This window comes from Biomphalaria glabrata, chromosome 9, assembly GCF_947242115.1.
Source record: "Biomphalaria glabrata chromosome 9, xgBioGlab47.1, whole genome shotgun sequence".
NCBI classification, from domain to species: domain Eukaryota; kingdom Metazoa; phylum Mollusca; class Gastropoda; family Planorbidae; genus Biomphalaria; species Biomphalaria glabrata.
Window position 1 is genome coordinate 13,157,920 of NC_074719.1, and position 20,796 is coordinate 13,178,715.

The following is a 20,796-nucleotide window of genomic DNA, read 5'->3' on the forward strand; positions in this document are numbered from 1 at the left end:
ATCTCTAATAATTCGTAAAAGCTAATAAATACTGATACTGTAATTCGGTTTAATTATTCTTTACTTTAGTTCATTATTTGTGCACTCATATAGAAAATAGGGTTAAGTTATCGTAGTGAAGACAGTTTGTATAGGCAAGTGAGTTAACGTTTTGTAAGTCTTAATTAGCTGAACCCTTGATTTTTTCTTGTATGGTATGACTTGACTTTTTATAATTGTCTAATTTCTTGTATTACAACATGCATCTTTAGGTTTGTTGGTAAATAATGTAGTTAATTATGTTATTGTAGATAATTTGGTTCTTATTTTGGTTGTGTGTGTGAGAGAGAGAGAGAGAGAGAGCATGGCACGTGTAATTATTTAGTTAATACTTAAATGCTACGTACATACCAACAGTAACTTACAGATATAAATAGTACCTTAAAAAATAAAAAGAAATGTATCACTATATTACCATTATCTTACAAAATGTCTACACTGTTTTTAGAACAATGATATTATATGTGGTTATATTCTTAATAGTTTAAGAAAGTATTGTAAACAAATAAAGCTACTTAGAAGATTTAGTTAACACTGAGTAAAGAGTAGCCTTGGTATGCTAATGACTATTCTTATACAGAAGTTGTACTTAGTTCATTTGCCCAATATCATTGCCTGACATTTATACGATATTTTCTAGAATGATCAATGAGTGAAATTGTCTAATTGATCTATTGATTAAGAAATATTTTGAGTGCTTTCAATAGGGAATGTACAGAAATGTAGAAATTAAACTCATCGATTTTAGAATTGAACTCATTATGAAAGTTGAAATTAGGTACAAAGGAAACGGTGGTTAGAAAAAAACTCAAAAAAATATTTATAAGTTTTGCGACATTTTTACCATATGCAAACTATTTAAAAGTTTTCATACGTTTAAACTAGTTAAAAGTTATGTGACATTCAAACTATTTAAGAGTTTTGTGACATTCAAACTATTTAAGAGTTTTGTGACATTCAAACTATTTAAGAGTTTTGTGACATTCAAGCTATTTAAGAGTTTTATGACATTCAAACTATTTAAGAGTTTTGTGACATTCAAGCTATTTAAGAGTTTTGTGACATTCAAACTATTTAAGAGTTTTGTGACATTCAAGCTAGAAGGTGTGCGACATTTAAACATTAAGATTTGGATTTTGCGACATTCAAACATTAAACTTCATGCGTGTTTGTTTATTTGTATGACTATTATTGTTAAAGGCTAAGATATTTTTCTTTATTACAATGAACTCAAGTGGAACTAGAACTGCCACTACAGACGCTCCAGTAACTCAGGTAACTCCAGTAAATCCAGTGGTCATCAACGAAGTTTATTACTTTACCGTCATCATACTAAACTCAGCACTGACCATATTTAGCTTCACTGGACTAGTGACCAACGCCCTTAACATGCTGGTCTTCGTGAGCCAAGGCTTGACCTCAGACAGTATCACCGTGTCATTGTTTGCAATGTCTGTCTCAGATCTCCTGTCCAGTATCTTCATGTTTCCTTGGCTGGTCTGTTTCTTCATGGGCCGCATGAATGTCAGTCTAGTCAGAAATAATTATTGCTATTCTATGTCCACTATGTCCGCAAGTCTTTATCGGGTCATTTTTACCAGGGTCACGTGCCTTATCCAGACCTATATAAGTGTCGAGAGAGCTTTCTGTGTGGTGTTCCCACTTCGCGTTAAAAGTGTGATCAGAACGCGAAACACGGTGATTGTCAATGTTGGAATGTGTATAGTGATATTCATGATGTTCACCCCTTATTTGGCGCATGCGCATATAGAGTGGAGTCATGACCTTACGAACTTGACAGTGGCGACATTGGTGGAAAATAGTGAAGACAAGACTGTCATCGCTATTAACAGCGGTCTCATTATCCCCAACGTAGCCATTGTTGTCAATAGCCTAGCAACGGTTGTCATTGTACACCGTCTTAGCGTGATGCAAAAATTTCGGGAGAATCTATCTTCATCTCGCTACAGCGTTCAGAAGTTAAAATCTCAAGGGATGTCATCCAAAAATGTTGAAGTGTCCAAAACTGTAATTGTTATCACATCTATATATGTAATCAATTTGATATGTAATCAGCTGCAAACAATGATCTTCTTCACATATCCTGAAGTAACCCAAGAAGGTTTCAATAAAAATCTGTATTTTGTTTTGTATATTTCCCGTTTCGTTATAGAAGCCTTGCATTCAACAACGAACATGTTCTGCTACTTGAAAATGAGTTCTAAGTTCAGGCAAGTTTTCAAGGAAATTTTCAACATCAGTAAAAAATGAAATGGACATGCGATAGCACCAATTGACACATTCGTGTTACAAGTGTTTTAGTGGACCAATTATGTGAACTAATTGTACAATAAGTATTTACATGAACGCTCGGACAGAAATGCTTCGGCGTTTGAAGCAGATATTAAAAGATATTAACATTGATGTTTACTTTGCGGAATAAATAACATACAAAATTAATTCTAACATTGTTTTATTTATTTTTGAAATTTATCCACGACTTTCTGGACATGATCTTCTAAACTTTCCTATAATGTTTGACATGGTATGCAGATACAATTAAACCATTTCAAAACTGCCTCCTTCAAAGTGTGTTAAATCTGTCCAGAAGAAATAGACAATGCTAGTATAAATCAGGAGTGCCACATAATACATTTGTTGATGTATTCCTTAGTTTTCTATCATGTTTTAGTCAAAGAACTCTTCACAAACAAAGATAACAGAAACAGGATCAAGTTGGTTATCAGGACCCATGATGGCCTCCTGACAGTAAAAAAAAAAACGCAAGCAAAGACTGTTACAGGCCTATCGCAAGATTCTCAGAGCTAAAAAAGACCAGGGAACAGAACCGGGAAAAAGAAGAAGAGGCAGACCAGAAAAAAAAGGGATATGATCTGTCTGGTAAAAAAGTTTATGACCTGTGCAATTCTAATAAACTTTTTCTTTTGCAAAACAAACACTCTCCTCCTACTCTTCTGCATGCTAGCAATGGTTCACTATCACTACCAGATCTTTCTTTAGTCTCTGCTAACTTGGAATCTGTCATAACTTAACAAGTACTAGGCGATATTGGTAGTGACCACCTTCCAATATTATTGACTGCCACTCTTTCTAAAATCAACACCAAGACCATCAAAGAGCCATGAAAGTGGCGCAATACTAAAGCTAATTGGAAAGCATACGAGACAGCTGTTGACAATGCCCTTGAAAAAATCCATGTAGAGTCTAGCTCAGTCTACCATGTATACCGTCAAATAACAGCAGCTATCCTGGGCATGGCTAAAAAGTTTATTCCTCGAACTTACCCTTGTAAAAAATTCAATAACTTTTGGACAGCTTAAATCAACAAACTTGTTACGGCTCGGAAAAGGGCACCCCAAAAGAACCCAAACAATCCAACACTCAGGCAGAAATACAACAGACTCAGCCTACTAGTCAAAACGTCTGTTAACAGAGAAAAACGAGAACGTTGGACCGACATATGTGCAAGGTTAAACCAACGGATAGCTCTAAGGCCTGGAGTCTTCTGAGAAATCTCGAAAATGCTGGGCGTACGAAAACAGCAACCTCATTATCTTCACCCAGTGGGGTAATCATTTCATCAAAGAAGAAAATTGCCACCTTGTTGAACAAATATTTTGCTAAGATCAACAAGGCTGTCAAGAAGTCCCCAATGTCCAAAGTCATTGATAAAGCTCGCAAAGCTGATGAAAAAAAAAAAGACCGAAAGGAACCACAGACCGAAAGTGCTGAGGGAACGATGAACTCCCCCTTCTCGATAGGCGAGCTTAATGCTGTTATAAGGAAATGCCAGCTCAAAAAGGCTCCCGGGCCGGATGGTATCACCCCCGAAATGCTTAAACATGTAGGGGGGAAAGGAAGGGCCGTGCTCTTGGCATTTGTAAATAGAACCTGGGTAGATGGTCATCTGCCCAGGGTCTGGAAACGTGCTACCATTATCCATTATTCCTATACCAAAAAAGTGAAAAGATGCTTCCACTGCTGAGGGCTACAGGCCCATCTCACTCACATCGTGGGAAAGATGGCTGAAAAAAATGGTAAATGAGCGTCTGGTTTGGTACCTTGAGAGTGCCCGTCTTATAGCTCCAGAACAGGATGGTTTCAGGGCGTAGCAGATGGATTCCAATGGACCGAAAGCACATACGCAGTCTTTATTGACTTAAAACGGAGTGGCTCTCAGCATGGAGAAGTTTCCCAAGTACATTGGTGTAACTTTAGATCGCAAACTAAAGATGTGTGAGCACATCCAGGAAGTTGCGAGAAAGGCATCTTGGAAACTTTGCATTGTGCGGAAGCTGGCATCCACGAAGTGGGGACCCCGAGCAGACAAGTTCCAATCACTGTATTTAGGAGCAGTCCGATCACAGATAGACTACAGCCTACCTGTGCAAATTAATGTCACCAGGACAGCTCTTGACCAACTTTACAAAATACAGTACCAAGCCCTAAGATTTGTCTGTGGAACCTTTAGGACAAGCCCACTAAATGTGACTGAAATAATGGCTAATATAGGTCCACTAAACCTTAGGAAGGAAAGGTCAGTACTGACCTGGTTTGAGCGGTATAAAAGGCTGGATGAATACCTCTAAGCTAGAAAACTAGTGGATAGTTGGAAATGCAGAAGACGTATCCAGTTGCAGCCTTTATTGCATCATGTCACTAGACTATCAGATAAAGCTGGCCTCTCCACCAACCGACAAAATATTCAACGTTTTCTTCCCCTTCCCCCTTGGTGTCGCCCAACGACCCCACACATACGCTTGAAACTAGTAGACCATAATGCCACTAAGTTAAGTCGTTCATCTAACGACCTTCAAATTTTTGCACTGGAGAATATTAATGCCTTCAAGCCCAGTGCTATTTTTGCATATACTGACGGGTCGGCATTGATAGATTCTGGAAGAGCAGGCTATGGAGCCTACATCGATTTTCTTGGCTCTTACTCAATCAAAATCTTTGGACCATGTGGAAGTGTTTGCATCATTGATGCGGAGACCATGGCAGTCTGTAAAGCCTTAAAGGTCATTGGCTCTTAACTCGGCGAGGGACATTTGAGGGCAACACAGATTGTTGTGGTCACTGACTCAAAATCTGTACTACTGGACCATGGCCCCCCAATATCGACATTGTCATCATAGCTTCACACAACATAAAGAAGCGCTTTGGCACCCTTGTAACAGGTGTGACTGGCAACACTAATGCAGACTCTTTGGCCCACCAGGGAGGGCAAATTCCACCCACTGAACAGGCTGCAAGTTTTCATCATGCTCTGGCTATAATTCAAAAAAACAGAAATGGAAAAGTGGTTTAAGTGCTGGGACAAGTCCCAAAAAGCCAGTGGAGTCTGGGAGCGCATGAGGCGCCCTGACCGCACTTTCCCGTGGTGGAGGCTGTCCATGCCTGAACAAGCTATTATAGCTTTTGGCTCATATTTCTCACGGCTATGGCAAAAATTCGATTCACGGTGCCCCCGCCGCGGGGGAAAAGAGGAGACCGTGCCTCATATTCTTTTTGACTGCCCCAGACTTGCTGATCTCCGCCTCGACAGGTCTGGGAAACCAAAACTTCTCAACCTGTATGGTGACGTGTATGCACTACGCAAGACAGCAGGGTTTCTGTCCAGTGCTTTTGCAAGAGAGGATTTAAACCTTTGAAGCCCTCACTCAAATGGAGTTTGATGATGATGATGATGACATCTTTCTAATAAATCTCTGGGTTTTAAATTGGATTACGATTATAACTTTTTGTTTGTTGGTTAATCTTAAAATTGAATAGAATTTTAAACATTAAAATCCAATGCGTTAATTTTCGCTTTGAGCAACTATAAACTAATGATACAGAACTGATACGAAAGACAAACGATACGTGGCATAATAAACTGTAGACTCATAGCAGAGTTCATGTTGCATAAATAATAAAAACATATTAACCCAGTGTTAAAGTTTAAAAGGCTATTTCCAAGATTAACCGAAATAGTTTGTGCACTTATTGTTATAAAGAAATGTAATTCCAAGTGTTGAACTTTCCTACAATTATTCAGTCCAGCTGTTGCCAAATCAAATGATTTTAATTCACGTGACATTTTAATCTGCGCTATTATCTTTGATGATTTGAATATTGTTTTTGTCCTAATTTGTGCAATACTTTTAAACACTGTTTGAAATGATTGACTATTTTGTTCCTAGCCGTGTCATGTTGATGTTATTTGTTAATTAAAAAAAAATCGTTCTCTTTGTAGAACAAAGTTAGCTTTCAATCTTGTACATAAACGTCTTGTTTGTCCCATACAGTTGGCTTTTAACTCTTTCACTCGTAATTATTTACCACATTCTGGTGGAATCAACGTTGGTATAGTCAGTTAGGAGAGAAAGAGTTAATGGAATGCTTGCGAATGAAAAAAAAAAGATAACACGATGTAAGATCAAGAGTAGTGCATCCAATGGCGCTGATTTTGTTTCTGCAGTTTTACGAAGCTTATACCAACTTTGTCTGGGAAAAGTTTGTACGCGTTATTTCTCCCACACCAAATCTCGGATGAAGTTGACATTTCGCACAATTATTTCTTTTACCTAGCAACGCAATAATCAATAAAAATTATTAAAAAAAACAAAAAAAGTTGTTAATTAACTACTGGTAATTAATTATTTTTTTGGTATCTTGAACAAGGGAAAGAAATTGTACTTGACAGATGTAGTGGTATAAGTTGAATTATTCCCCTTTATACTTTCAAAGTAACAGTAGATTCCCCCTTCTCTCCCCCCCCCCCTTTTTTTCTGAACTGGTCCAGACAAGTGATAGAATCACAGTGCATCGAGAAAGCTAAAAGCTTGAAATTGCGCAAAAACAATTGGCAAAAAATATTTCGAATTGCACAGATGTAGTCTAGATCTATTACACAGTTAATTACATGACTGATCTAAACTAATAGATACAACTACTCTTAATTTAAGCTTTGTTTAAAAAAAAATATTTTTCATGTCAGCTCACTTCATATTTCTTGTCCATCTGATGATTAAATATTTTAAGGCTTGTTTTGTACTGTGAAAATTGCCTTCAACCATTTGTAAAGAGAAAGTGCCAACTAATGCATCTCTAATAGTCATTGTTTCTGTGCTTCCCATTTGTATTGACACTTACGGCTTGATGGCTCCTATTCACTGAAGCGTCTATATGCGGTGTATTTCTGTTGTCCACATGTTATATGGAGCGATGCACAGTTAGACAGAGCCATTGTTGGTCTAATGTATACCTAACGGCTTTCTGTGTCGGCTTTTTAAAAATTGTTGGTGAAGACAGGTGGTAGACTAGTTTAAATTAAAAACAAAAACTAGAAGAAAAAGAACACAAAGAAGATACATGAGCACAGACTTCTTCATCTTGTTCATCCGCAGTCAATGAACAGCGCTGATAGGTCCATAGTCTCACAGAGAAAGAAACAAACAAGTTCTTGTAGCAGTCGGGTCTTTCCTTAAAGAACAGCAGTCGTCCACTTTGAGATGACTTGATGTTTTTTTTTCGATGGAGCGGATGACGTTGTCTTCTATAATTTCTACGATTTTTATTGAGACATTGTTTTTTTTTTTAATTTGCTCCGGTTTAGTCTAAGTAAAGTAATATGTTCAACCATTGGAGATATTTTAATAAGTTTAAACAGCGCTACACTTTGCATGTCAGGTTTCCTTTCCAACAAATCATTGACTTACGTTAGTAGTTCTTGTAGTGTCTGGTAAGATAACACTGATGTATGCAAGGGTGACATGAAGCTTTTTCAGATCGACACCAACAGCTGGGAGGGGGGAAAAAACCACAAGATAAGCTCACATGGAAGTCAAACATAAAGGAAGAGTAGGGCCGGCCTTAGATAATTAGAGGCCCTAGGCGAAGTGAATTTTGTGGCCCCCAAATGAAATAGAAAAAAAAAATAAACAGCGAAAAATAAAATTACGTAACTTATTAAAAACTTAATGAACTTCAACAAGAACAACTCGGCGACAAGTTTCACAATTTCTTCTCTAAAAAAATGTCTGGAGTCTTGTGCGAGGTTTCCAACAATCCGTGGCCATAGGTGGCTGCCTTGTTTGCCCATGCCTAAGACCGGCCCTGGGAAGATTCTTGGATCTCAGTGAGCACGCCAGAAATAGGAAAAAGGCTGAAAATGTTATAGCTTCTAGAGAACACAAAAACCTAACTCGAAACCATGGATTTGTATCAAGGATTGGCCTCTTTAGTCACATGAGCTATGGTACTCAGTACAATGAATATATAACCAGAAAATAACGTTTCTTTCAACTATAACACATAGCAAAGAGAAATATTTTACTACGCCAGTCCTGTTGATCTACATTACAGCCGTGAATACACTTAAAACAATATTAAACATTAGGGAAAAACGTTTAAAATATTCTTCTTATATATTCAGATGTTACTTCAAAAAAAAAACTTTTCTCTGAAACTAAAAATGTATTGAAAATATAATCTCAATTTTTTAAAGTTTTAATATAAGCAATATGGTTCGTATATGTATTAAAAGATTTTTTATAAAAAGTTCAAAACTTGTTACATGCATAAATAGAATGAGAATTTTAAATAAATCTCTAGGTAATTAATCATTTAATATTTAAACAACAAAAATCCATTAAAAATACTTTTTTTTAAAAAATACAATGCTCCTTTATACAACTTATAGAGCGATTTCATTTTCATACTAACAATGAACGTTAGATTAATAAACAATTGAACATTTTTCACCTCACTCCATTCTCCACCCTTTCCCCCGAGAAAGAATTCTTGTTTAGCGAATGTATAGATCTACTAGGCACTAGACTTTATTCCAATGATAAGCTTTTATATCTAGACCTAGAAGACGAGCGCAAAAGTTTCTTAACATTAATTTATTATGCCTTACATTCGGAAATTCTCGAACGCGAGTCCTTTTAAAAGTGCGATAGTCTTTTCAAGACCGATGTTTGATCTAGATCTAGACCTATTTCTCTAGCCAAATTTATATTGTTGTAAATCTAAGGCAGTTAACTCAACGAAAGGTAGGAGGTCATAATAAACGATGCATTTATTTACAGCCAGTATAAACAAACTAGTTGATAACCGTCTGGCCAAGGCCAGTAGCGCTTTTGGACGCCTTCATGTGAGAGTTTGGCTGAACATATCGCTCCGCCTGCCTACAAAAATCAGTGTCTACCAGGAGGTGGTTCTCTCAACCCTTCTGTATGGCTCTGAGACATGGACATTATACAGGAAACATCTAAGATTTCTTGAGCGCTTCCACCAAAGATGCTTGCGCTCCATCATGGACATACGGTGGCAAGACCACACTACAAACAGCAATGTCCTTGCGAACGCCGGTATAGACAGTATAGACTCTATAAAGGGACTTCTTATGGTCCGACAGTTACGCTGGGCAGGGCACGTATCCCGTATGGGAGACGAACGTATGACAAAGGCAGTCTTTTTTGGTGAGCTAAAAGGTGGTCGACGTAACAGAGGCGCCCCACGGAAACACTTCAAAAAGCAGCTTAGGCGTCAACTTTCCTTGGCTGACATAGAAGAGAGCACCTGGTTGCATGCGGCTTGAGAACGAGACAGCTGGAGGTCACTCAAGAAGGCCGCGGGATACACATTTAAGACCAAAAGAAAATCTGCAGCCGAGGACAAACGCAGACGCCGAAAAGAAAATCTAAATCGACCACCTCGGCACCTGCGGACAATGGTTGTGCTTGCCCTGGATGTGGCAAAATATGTAGGTCACAGCTGGGTCTGCTCCGCCACAGGAAATACTGCATTCCTCACTAATCTTAGGACTCGAAGACTAGCCTTATTATTATTATTTTAAACAAACAGACATGGACTTCAGCTATTAAGTCCCAGAGTGTCTTATCTTAAGTGACACCAGTCCTTTTCTATCTAAATACCAGTACAGACCACTGACACACTTCCCTGTGCCGCTCCAGGTCCTCAACACAGTTCACAGATAGCACAAAGGACGTTCTCTTGAGTCAAGACAGCCCAGACTCCAATAGCATCCAGATCACTTCAGCCGGATCTACAACAGACCTTCTTCCTAGTATCAACATGTCTTCTACTGCTTGTGTTCAATGGTACTCTCATGCGCACCATCAGTGTGGCGCGGGAGCGGAGTTACAACAATATTTATTTTTCTTTTTATACTTTCCGAAATTATAACGGTCAGACTAGAGCTTCCCAAGTGTGGCCAACGAGCTAGTCATTTTTTTTCCCAACGATGTACAGCAATTGTCAAATTTCTAGGAAACTCGTTAGAGCGGTTTTCGAGATCTGTGTTCCACCCAGAAGGGTCCAGGAAGCTTCCACGAAGTTACGAGTTGAATATCTATTACTTTAACCTTTTTAGTACTTTCTTCAATTCTCATCACTTAATTCTCCACACAAGGCTTATTTACCCTTTGCATAGTACATTTTTAAAATATATTCTTTATTTTTAAAAAGTAATTATGACTAATTGATTAACTAATTTTTTTTAAAAATTGTTTATGTATTGTCATCGAACATGAGCTTGTATGCAAAATTTAATGACTATTGGATGAGTTCAAGTGGTCAAAATATCAATTGCAAAAATATAAACAACCTTCGAGAAAGATAGAGAGTGAAAATAAACTTTTAGAAATAGAAAAACTTTACCACAAACTTATTTCTCTAAGAGGGTATCATTTTTTTTTAAAGGTAACGTTTCCCTACTTCAGCGATGTATAGGGCAGATGATGTAAAGGTCATCTGTTTCTTTGGCCAACGGTTAACGAGCATGGTGTTATGTGGCCACCACAACGAAGCAGGACGTTTAGGCGCCGCCGTTTTGGCGCCGCCGTTTTGGCCCCGCCGTTTTGGCGCGAAGGTCGTTTTGGCGCGAGCCGTTTTGGCGACGGGACGTTTTGGCGCGAAATACATTATGTACGTTTATTGTATTATTTCTTTTAAAACAATTATTCATATCTATGTTTTGCATGAGTGTTTGTGTTTAGACATATTTTTCACGTACTAAATGTAAATGTGTGTTTGTTTTTCACATCATTTTCTTTAATAAACATTTTGGCTTGTGTATGTGTGTTTATTAAGAGGCATACTTTTATTTTCAAAAACTTTTTTAAGATATTACTTTGAAATTAAAAACAAAAATAAAAAACAAAATGAAACAATGATAGACTAAAAATTGATGCAATTATTTGTTTACATTAACATTGTTATAAAAGCTACGTGCTTATTAAATTAACGTTAAATGATATCTCGCGCCAAAACGTCACGTTTTAACTCTTTTTAACGCGTTTTAACGCGCTTTAACTCTTAGCCACCCCACCCCCAAGAACTTAAGAGCAATGCAGTAAAGCGAAGAAAATGTGAATATGCATTTAAAGAGATTAGCATTGCTTTGTTTCTTATTAAAAATCTCCTATAATGTATACAGAACCAACACAATCATTGCGAGATTGAAAGATTGCAACAATCGACCGCGCTACATCTGTCGTCTGACTGGCAGAAACATAGAGTGTCATAAGTTGAGCAAATGTTACATCTCTAATCGAAATCTTCTGCATGCTCGGGAAAACTTGACGCTTTGAGTTTAGATCTTAATCAAATCATTTGGCACTTAAGTATTAAAATAGAATCCAAACATGCCAACGTTCAAAGAGATTCTATCCAAGGCAAAAGAAAGAGAGGAATGCTGAAAGAAGGTCAATAGATCTCGTGCGGTTCAACAGACTAAGAGAGATGTGAGGTGAAGAAACATGCCAACATATTAACACAGTGATGCCCAACCTCATTTGGTCTGCGGGTCATTTTAATTTTTGGCATTCGTGTCGCGTGCCATATCACCAAAAAGAAACAAAATTAAATATTTTATATACATAAGCTATTTTTAATAGTTTTATTTGTAGACCTACTTACATAAATTAAAGTGATACATGAAGTTTATCCAAAACCATCTTCTGAATATCTGGCTGCATAGATGAAACACCAAGTCGGAGCACTGAATCTAGATGTTCATCCGTGAGGCGATTACGTCACATGGTTTTCACCCGTGTTTCATCATTGAAAAAGTTTGTTCACACAAATAAATGCTTGAAAACATTGTGATCATCCTTAGCGCTTGTTTTGGAAGATTTGGAAAAGTTTCGAAAATAACACGGAGTAGAAGTCAATACTTTGCCTCACTTTGTCGGGGCACTTGACACAAGCAGGGATGACTGGCTTTGTAAGTCAATCAGTTCCAGTTGTAGATCTATCGGGGCACTTGACACAAGCAGGGATGTCTGGCTTTGTTAGTCAATCAGTTCCAGTTGTAGATCTGTCGGGGCACTTGACACAAGCAGGGATGTCTGGCTTTGTAAGTCAATCAGTTCCAGTTGTAGATCTGTCGGGGCACTTGATACATTGGCAGCAAACGGAGTTTCAAAAAGATGGATTTCATTTTTTTTTTAATTCTGAAAATCCACACATCTTTGACTGAAATTATGTATCAAAGAGCCTCAGAAGTTGGATCATTCTTTCATTTCGGAAAGACATATTTAGCTCCTTATCATTTTGTAGGGTGGTACAGGTTGGAAAGTGGACAAAATGCACCCCCATTACTCCTGTTGAATGAAGAGTTGTGATTTTGTTTTTAATATCTCTCCTCGGCTTAACCAGCCTCCCCCCCCCCACTTCAATGTGAAATAGAACGTCTTCATATTCAGACTCTATTTCTGTCAGAAAATCTTTGAAAGTTTTGTGATTCAACGCCTGTGATTTGATGAAATTTACAGTGTTTAGCACAATCATCCTCACATGGTCCAGATGCAAAACCTTCCCACAGAGATTTTGTTGGTGAATGATGCAGTGAAGCCACATGGGTTCAGTTTTATTTGATTCAACAACTTTTTAAAAAAATTTAATAACTCTTGCTGTCAGTCTGCTGTGACATCCAACAATATTTCTATCGCCATCAGTAGTCACTCCAACTAATTTATTCCAAGGAAGAGCAAGGTCCTCTATGATGGTTGACACTTCTTTGAACATGCATGCTCCTCATAGCTGCTAGTCCACAAAAAAGTGAAGATCTGTCCACTTTTCCTGAAAGTTTCTATATTCAGAGTCCACTTTTCGTTTCTTAGGCTCTCCCATTTCATTAAATCACAAACATTAAACACTACGGTACAAATCGCTTTGATATCAAAATAACACGACTCAACGATGCTTTAAAGATACTCTGTGTTGCACACACAAGGTGTTAAGGACACGGCTAGCTCAAGACAGTAGCGGATTTTTCCAAGAATTAACAATAGCTGTCAAGTTTTATCGCTATTAAAAAAAAAAAAAAAACACTTGTGTTCTTACAATACAATTTACTACGAATACCAAGCCTAAAGATGGAATTCATCAAAAACGTATTTTGATTAGTTCGTCATTTTAACTCTTGTTTTTACAAAGGTTATATCTACTCACTCTTTCTGGTACAAAGTATGTACAAATTATTTTTATTTTCCCACACCCAATATCGGATCAAGTTTAAATTTTGCACAATTATTTATGTACCTGACAAAACAAGAATATTTTTTTTAAATTACCAATTAGTTAATTAACTTTGGTAATTAATTATTTTGTTTGGTATTTGTAACGGATGTATGTGTAATAAGCTGTACTTGAAGTATTACTAAAGTACCTTGACAATCTTAAGATAAATGAGTATCTTGTAAGGTGTATTACAACTGTGAGTCCGAACATGCTCCGTCACAACAACAGTATACGATAACAAACAGGATCAAAGGCTCAGTGTCTAAGTTCACTCCAGATGAAAATATAACAATCTTTAATACAGAATGGGCCACAGTCGAGTCAGTCACTACAACGATGTTTTCCCTTTGAGAGCCTAGCACTAACTGATCTAAAAGTCTACACTACTCTCTAACCGGGACGTCCGTGTCGTCACTATAAAATGTACGTTCACAGTCAGTCTATTATAGTGTGTAATTAAACTAAACTAAGTGTCTAACATATTGAACAAAGTAAAGAAACTGTACTTGACAGAAGTTATGGTATAAGTTGAATAAGTCCCCCAGAGGAGGCTTGAGCCCTGAGTTCAAAGTCTAGTCGTACAACTTTCTTTTATGCATTAAAAAGCGACCAAGCTAGCATTCCAACAGAAACCCCTCTCTTTCCGCCTTAAAGGAAATAAATAATAATCAATAATAAATAATAATCCCTCTTTGTATTCGCTATGTAGTCATCATTCTTTGACTGTAGCCGAAAACAAGCAAAATAAAAATTTTAAAAACTTTTTAAAAAGCAAAGCTTATCAAAAGGGAATAACTCTGCATTTAGAGCTATACCTCTCAATACTGTAGGATTTATTTATTTCCATTTTACAGTATCAAACAAAATAATTATTTATCAATAATTAATTGACTTTTTGAATAACGTTTTAATAGATTCACATTTTGTTAGTTACAATAAATAGTTACAATAAATAAAGGTGTAAAGTTTCAATTTGGTCTGAAAATGGGTGTAAGGAAATAACGAAAATTGTACCATACAGACTGACATACAGACATGAGCTGATATAAGCTTTGTAAAAAAAAATATTTTGCTCGTCGCTTTAACTGTCCTTAGCCACTCGTTAGCCTCTGACTGCATTTTCTACCTTGCTCAATTCTTTCCGCTTTGCTCCAATTATCTCACCCCCCGGTCCTCAGTTCTTATTTGCTCCACTCTCCGAGCACTTGTATCACAGAAGTGAAAAAGAAACAATCATATTTCTTAACTCTTTCTCTCCTAATTGACGATACCATCGTTGATTGGACCTCATTAAATTAAATTAATGTTTGATTTTATAAACGTTTTTTTTTATTATGTAAAAAGATCATGCATTCCCCTTCAATTCTATACTAAATAAAACATTTTATGATAACAAACAACAAAGTTATTGAAGCTTAATCATAACAGGGGAGTGAAATAGTAATGAGCAAATGAAGAATTCCGTCAAAACGTGGAAAAATAATTACGGAGAGAAAGAGTTAAAAATAGTATTTTTTAACTGTTTAGTGGGGGGGGGGGGCATTTCTTGGGCGTCAACTGAGCGTCTAGCAGTGTACACACATCTACTTAGTGGAGGGAGAAACAAACTTTCAATCATCTGAGAGATCCTTCGTTCTGCGCATCGCTAGACAGTGCCAACGTTTAGTACGTGGAAGTCCTGGGCAGTTGTGGAGGACACTGCGCTCTAAAGCTTAAATGTAAATCACATAATAAGATAAATAAATCTAAAAAGAATCAATATTTTTGAAAAAAAAAAAAAAAGAATTAGACCCGATGTAAATTTGATCTCATTTCCTATATTTATTATTTTTTAATAGGTCATAATTCGATGGGTTTTTCATCTAACAAAAATTATTTACTTTTATAATATGGAAACTTTCCATTAAGTGTGAGGCTCTGGGCGGCTGCGCAGTCTTGCAATGTCTTAAGTCCGGCCCTGTCTCGTCTACTGAAACTTTATTCTTGCTACTATATTGAGGAAGCATTTTACAGTTGTTAATGTAAATAAATGGGCCGTGATGGCCGAATAGTAAACCTAGGGGTCCAGAGTTTGAATACCCGTGAAGACTGGGAGTTTTAATTTCGGGGGATTCTTAGGGTGTCCTGAGTCCACCCAACTCAAGTTGAGAAAAGTAAAGGCGGTTGGACGTTGTGCTGTTGTGTTAATGTCATTCAGTATATAACATTTATTAAATAGACTTTGTCTTATAAAACGTATTAGGCATTATCATTTTCTTTGATTTAAAAACTATATGAAGCTTTTCGTTTGTTCATTGTATCAAAGAGCCTTGTGTAACAACTAAAAGACAGGGTAATAGTGTCAATTATTACTCACACCTTTTGAAGGGCGTGTGGGGCAGGGAACTTGTAGACACTATTATAATATCAATGAATGGATACACGCAGGCTCATCCAATTTATGCTATTTTATCCTAAAAATAATTCTTCGGGCGCCCGCACCCATTATGAAATGTAAATGTGGCCGTTGTAAAGATGGAGTTAGTGACTGGACATAACGATGCACTCTGGAATGTTCATTAACATAGTAACATAAGTGTGATCATTGAAGTTGAAAGACATGAAGTGGCATATTGCGAAGTAGTAATGTATTGTAGATACATCAATTGTGTTCTGTTTTGTTCTCTAGCTATGCTGGTCTACAGTTTACAACAGTTAAAAAAATAATTGATAATAAAATGAAATGTATTTTATCTTGTTCTTATCTTATCCTTGTAATTTTATTAAATATTTTTCCTTAACTATATTTGTAGCCTACAAATCCTACATAAATCTATAATTTTAGAAAAAAAAATGCCTGTGCATACTTATTAAATTTATGAAGAGATCTTCAAAAGATTGCATACTATTAGTAGGCCCCTATCAGTTGTATTTTTTTTTTTTGTCAATATTGCCAAAGCCATCAAGCTTATTCCAAATGGTATGGTCACAAAACAAGGGCAACACTACTCGTACAGTAACAGACGCTGGAGATAGTACTAATTGAAAACTACAAACACTAATGAATCATTGAAATATAAGGGAATGTAATCGACAAAGTAGATGTTAGCTGTTGGGTGAAAAAAAAAAGGCAGGATAGGTCCACTTGGAGGGGAAGCATAATGGAGGGGTCCTAGATCGCAGCGGATGAAGACAAGAGAAGATGACAACAAAATATTGCAGTCTCCAGTGTTTTTAATTGCGCAACTGATCGATTGGAAATTAAATAATCCTACAACATAAAAGAGTTGAATTTCGATCTAAATGAGCTATCAGGTTCCTAGACGTTTCATAGTTTTACTAGCATTACCCACTGGCTACGCCCGGTCATTAGTTCCCAGGATATATATTGTTTATTTTGTCATGGACACCTTTTTTTCCCCTTACTTAATAATACTATAAAAGTAAATGCTTCCCGTTATATTCTTTAGGCCAGTGAATTCTAGTATCTATGAAATTGGAGAATCACGTCTATCCCCATTCCCAACCCTCCGCCTTAACAAATAGGTCCAAGTCTTATTTACACTATCTGACTATTCTTATGCTTGTCAATTTTTATTTTTTATTCGAAATATTTGATAGGCTTATTTGTTTGTTTTTTTAACAATCCTCCTTTTGGTCAATGTATCCTAGTACATGTTGAGTTAGAACGGCTCACTTTGAAAATCCCTCCCAAACACACTACTGTCCTCTGAATTCTAGTATCACTTTTCTTTCCTACCCTTTAGCCCCGCCCCTTGACCCCACCCTAACCCTTTAAAAAAAACTTGAATTTTAGTATCTGTTAAAATCTAATTGGCTCTTTTTTGCCCGCGAATTCGAAAACAGCCCAGCCTATAACTTTAAAAATAATCTTTCCTACAATCTCAAGGCATTTTGCGACTTGTCAGCTCTTTGTGGAGATAGTTGAAAGTCTCTCTGATGTTTTGCGACTTGTCAGCTCTTTATCGAGATAGTTGAAAGTCTCTCTGATGCTTTGCGACTTGTCAGCTCTTTCTCGAGATAGTTGAAAGTCTCTCTGATGCTTTGCGACTTGTCAGCTCTTTCTGGAGATAGTTGAAAGTCTCTCTGATGCTTTGCGACTTGTCAGCTCTTTCTCGAGATAGTTGAAAGTCTCTCTGATGCTTTGCGACTTGTCAGCTCTTTGTGGAGATCGTTGAAAGTCTCTCTGATGCTTTGCGACTTGTCAGCTCTTTCTCGAGATAGTTGAAAGTCTCTCTGATGCTTTGCGACTTGTCAGCTCTTTGTGGAGATAGTTGAAAGTCTCTCTGATGCTTTGCGACTTGTCAGCTCTTTCTCGAGATAGTTGAAAGTCTCTCTGATGCTTTGCGACTTGTCAGCTCTTTATCGAGATAGTTGAAAGTCTCTCTGATGCTTTGCGACTTGTCAGCTCTTTGTGGAGATAGTTGAAAGTCTCTCTGATGCTTTGCGACTTGTCAGCTCTTTCTCGAGATAGTTGAAAGTCTCTCTGATGCTTTGCGACTTGTCAGCTCTTTATCGAGATAGTTGAAAGTCTCTCTGATGCTTTGCGACTTGTCAGCTCTTTGTGGAGATAGTTGAAAGTCTCTCTGATGTTTTGCGACTTGTCAGCTCTTTGTGGAGATAGTTGAAAGTCTCTCTGATGCTTTGCGACTTGTCAGCTCTTTGTGGAGATTGTTGAAAGTCTCTCTGATGTTTTGCGACTTGTCAGCTCTTTGTGGAGATAGTTGAAAGTCTCTCTGATGCTTTGCGACTTGTCAGCTCTTTGTGGAGATCGTTGAAAGTCTCTCTGATGCTTTGCGACTTGTCAGCTCTTTGTGGAGATCGTTGAAAGTCTCTCTGATGTTTTGCGACTTGTCAGCTCTTTGTGGAGATTGTTGAAAGTCTCTCTGATGCTTTGCGACTTGTCAGCTCTTTGTGGAGATAGTTGAAAGTCTCTCTGATGCTTTGCGACTTGTCAGCTCTTTGTGGAGATCGTTGAAAGTCTCTCTGATGCTTTGCGACTTGTCAGCTCTTTGTGGAGATTGTTGAAAGTCTCTCTGATGCTTTTCAACCCGAGCCCTCTTTACTTATTGCATCTTATTGCCCTTCTGTTTTAAAATAAGTTTTGAGTTGTGCCACCAGTAGCGTAGCTAGGATGGGGGGAGGAGGGGGAGAATTTGAAAATCCCACCGAGACCCCATTTGAGGGGGAGGGCCCAAATTATTTTTTTCCATTAAAAATTAAATGTTACACAAAATGCAGGGGCCCCCAAAGAGGTCAAGCCCCCAAACGATGGAAAATTCCTAGCTGCGCCCCTGTCTGCCACTGTCATAGAGTGAAAATCTAATGCTTCTCCCATTAAGAGTTTATTTTGTGCTAGAAATGGAAGAGCTAGGAAATTCTAGTCTGTGGTGCTAAAAAAGGCACCAAAATGACTGCACAGCTTTTAAGAAACATAAACTATCCACTATTCACTATTCACTATCCACTATCCACTATCCACTACCCACTATCCACTACCCACTATCCACTACCCACTATCCACTACCCACTATCCACTATTCACTATCCACTATCCACTATCCACTATCCACTACCCACTATCCACTATCCACTACCCACTATCCACTATCCACTATCCACTACCCACTATCCACTACCCACTACCCACTATCCACTATTCACTATCCACTATCCACTATCCACTACCCACTATCCACTATCCACTACCCACTACCCACTACCCACTATCCACTATCCACTACCCACTACCCACTATCCACTATACACTACCCACTATCCACTACCCACTACCCACTATCCACTATCCACTACCCACTATCCACTATCCACTATCCACTACCCACTATCCACTACCCACTATCCACTATCCACTACCCACTATCCACTATCCACTACCCACTATCCACTATCCACTATCCACTATCCACTATCCACTATCCACTACCCACTACCCACTATCCACTATCCACTATCCACTACCCACTATCCACTATCCACTTTCCACTATCCACTACCCACTACCCACTATCCACTATCCACTACCCACTATCCACTATCCACTATCCACTACCCACTATCCACTATCCACTACCCACTATCCACTATCCACTATCCACTACCCACTATCCACTACCCACTATCCACTATCCACTACCCACTATCCACTATCCACTACCCACTACCCACTATCCACTATCCACTATCCACTACCCACTATTCACTATGCCTTTAGTCTGTACACCGGAGACACCAAAAGGCGTGTGCTATTTATAGTTTTTTCGCCATGTATGAAAATCTCCAACTTAGATGTTTCTATGTATTGTTACGAATCTCACTATCCAGGCTCTCTGCAAACTGCACCATACACCACCAACTTAAAGAACTTGACAACTCAGGGCTCCAAAGTAACGTAACACTTTAATAGTTGAATAAATAACAGCCAATACTGTACAATTGGCAACACGTACACTGTACAAATATCTTTCCGATAACACCGTTCCGGCGTATCAACTCTTGCACTGGCCTCTCCGTGCTTGCACTGGGTTCAACAGTTCAGGACTGACTTCACACACTAGGCTCGTTGTGTCGGACTCGATCGCAGACCAAGATCAAGACGCCAGTCGTCTCAACTGTACTTGACAGTACTCCGCACTGAACCGTCGTAATGCTCCGTACAGAACCACACCGCTGAACTGTGCTGTAGTGAACCGGGCTCTGAACCCTTGCCGTGAACCGTCTTGACTGCGACACCTCCGCTCTTATATAGGGTCCCTACTGGCCTTCTCGAACCGGACAGAACGCCGCTCGACGTTTCTAGGTGGTCAGATGACTACAACTCTAGTGACGCTCCTGAGCTCTGTTCACGACGTCGATCCTTCCCGGACCGCCGTGTTGACACTCGTCTCGGCTGACCGTCGTAACTCGTCACGGTTGACCGCTCGTCTAGCGCTGGCCTGGGGCGATTTGCGTCGGCTGACTCCACTCACACCACTACCCCCATCTGTGCCACCATCAGGTTTATAACAGTATGTTGAAATTTGTGTATGCGTTAATGTACAGGCAAAGATCGCATTAAACCTATTTGAAATCCAAATCAATTGACCCCCCAGGTGACATCAAACAGAAATGAAAGAGATTCCCGGCGAAGAACGGCATGGTCAATGAGCAGTGGTTCTCACAACACTTTTGTATATGGTA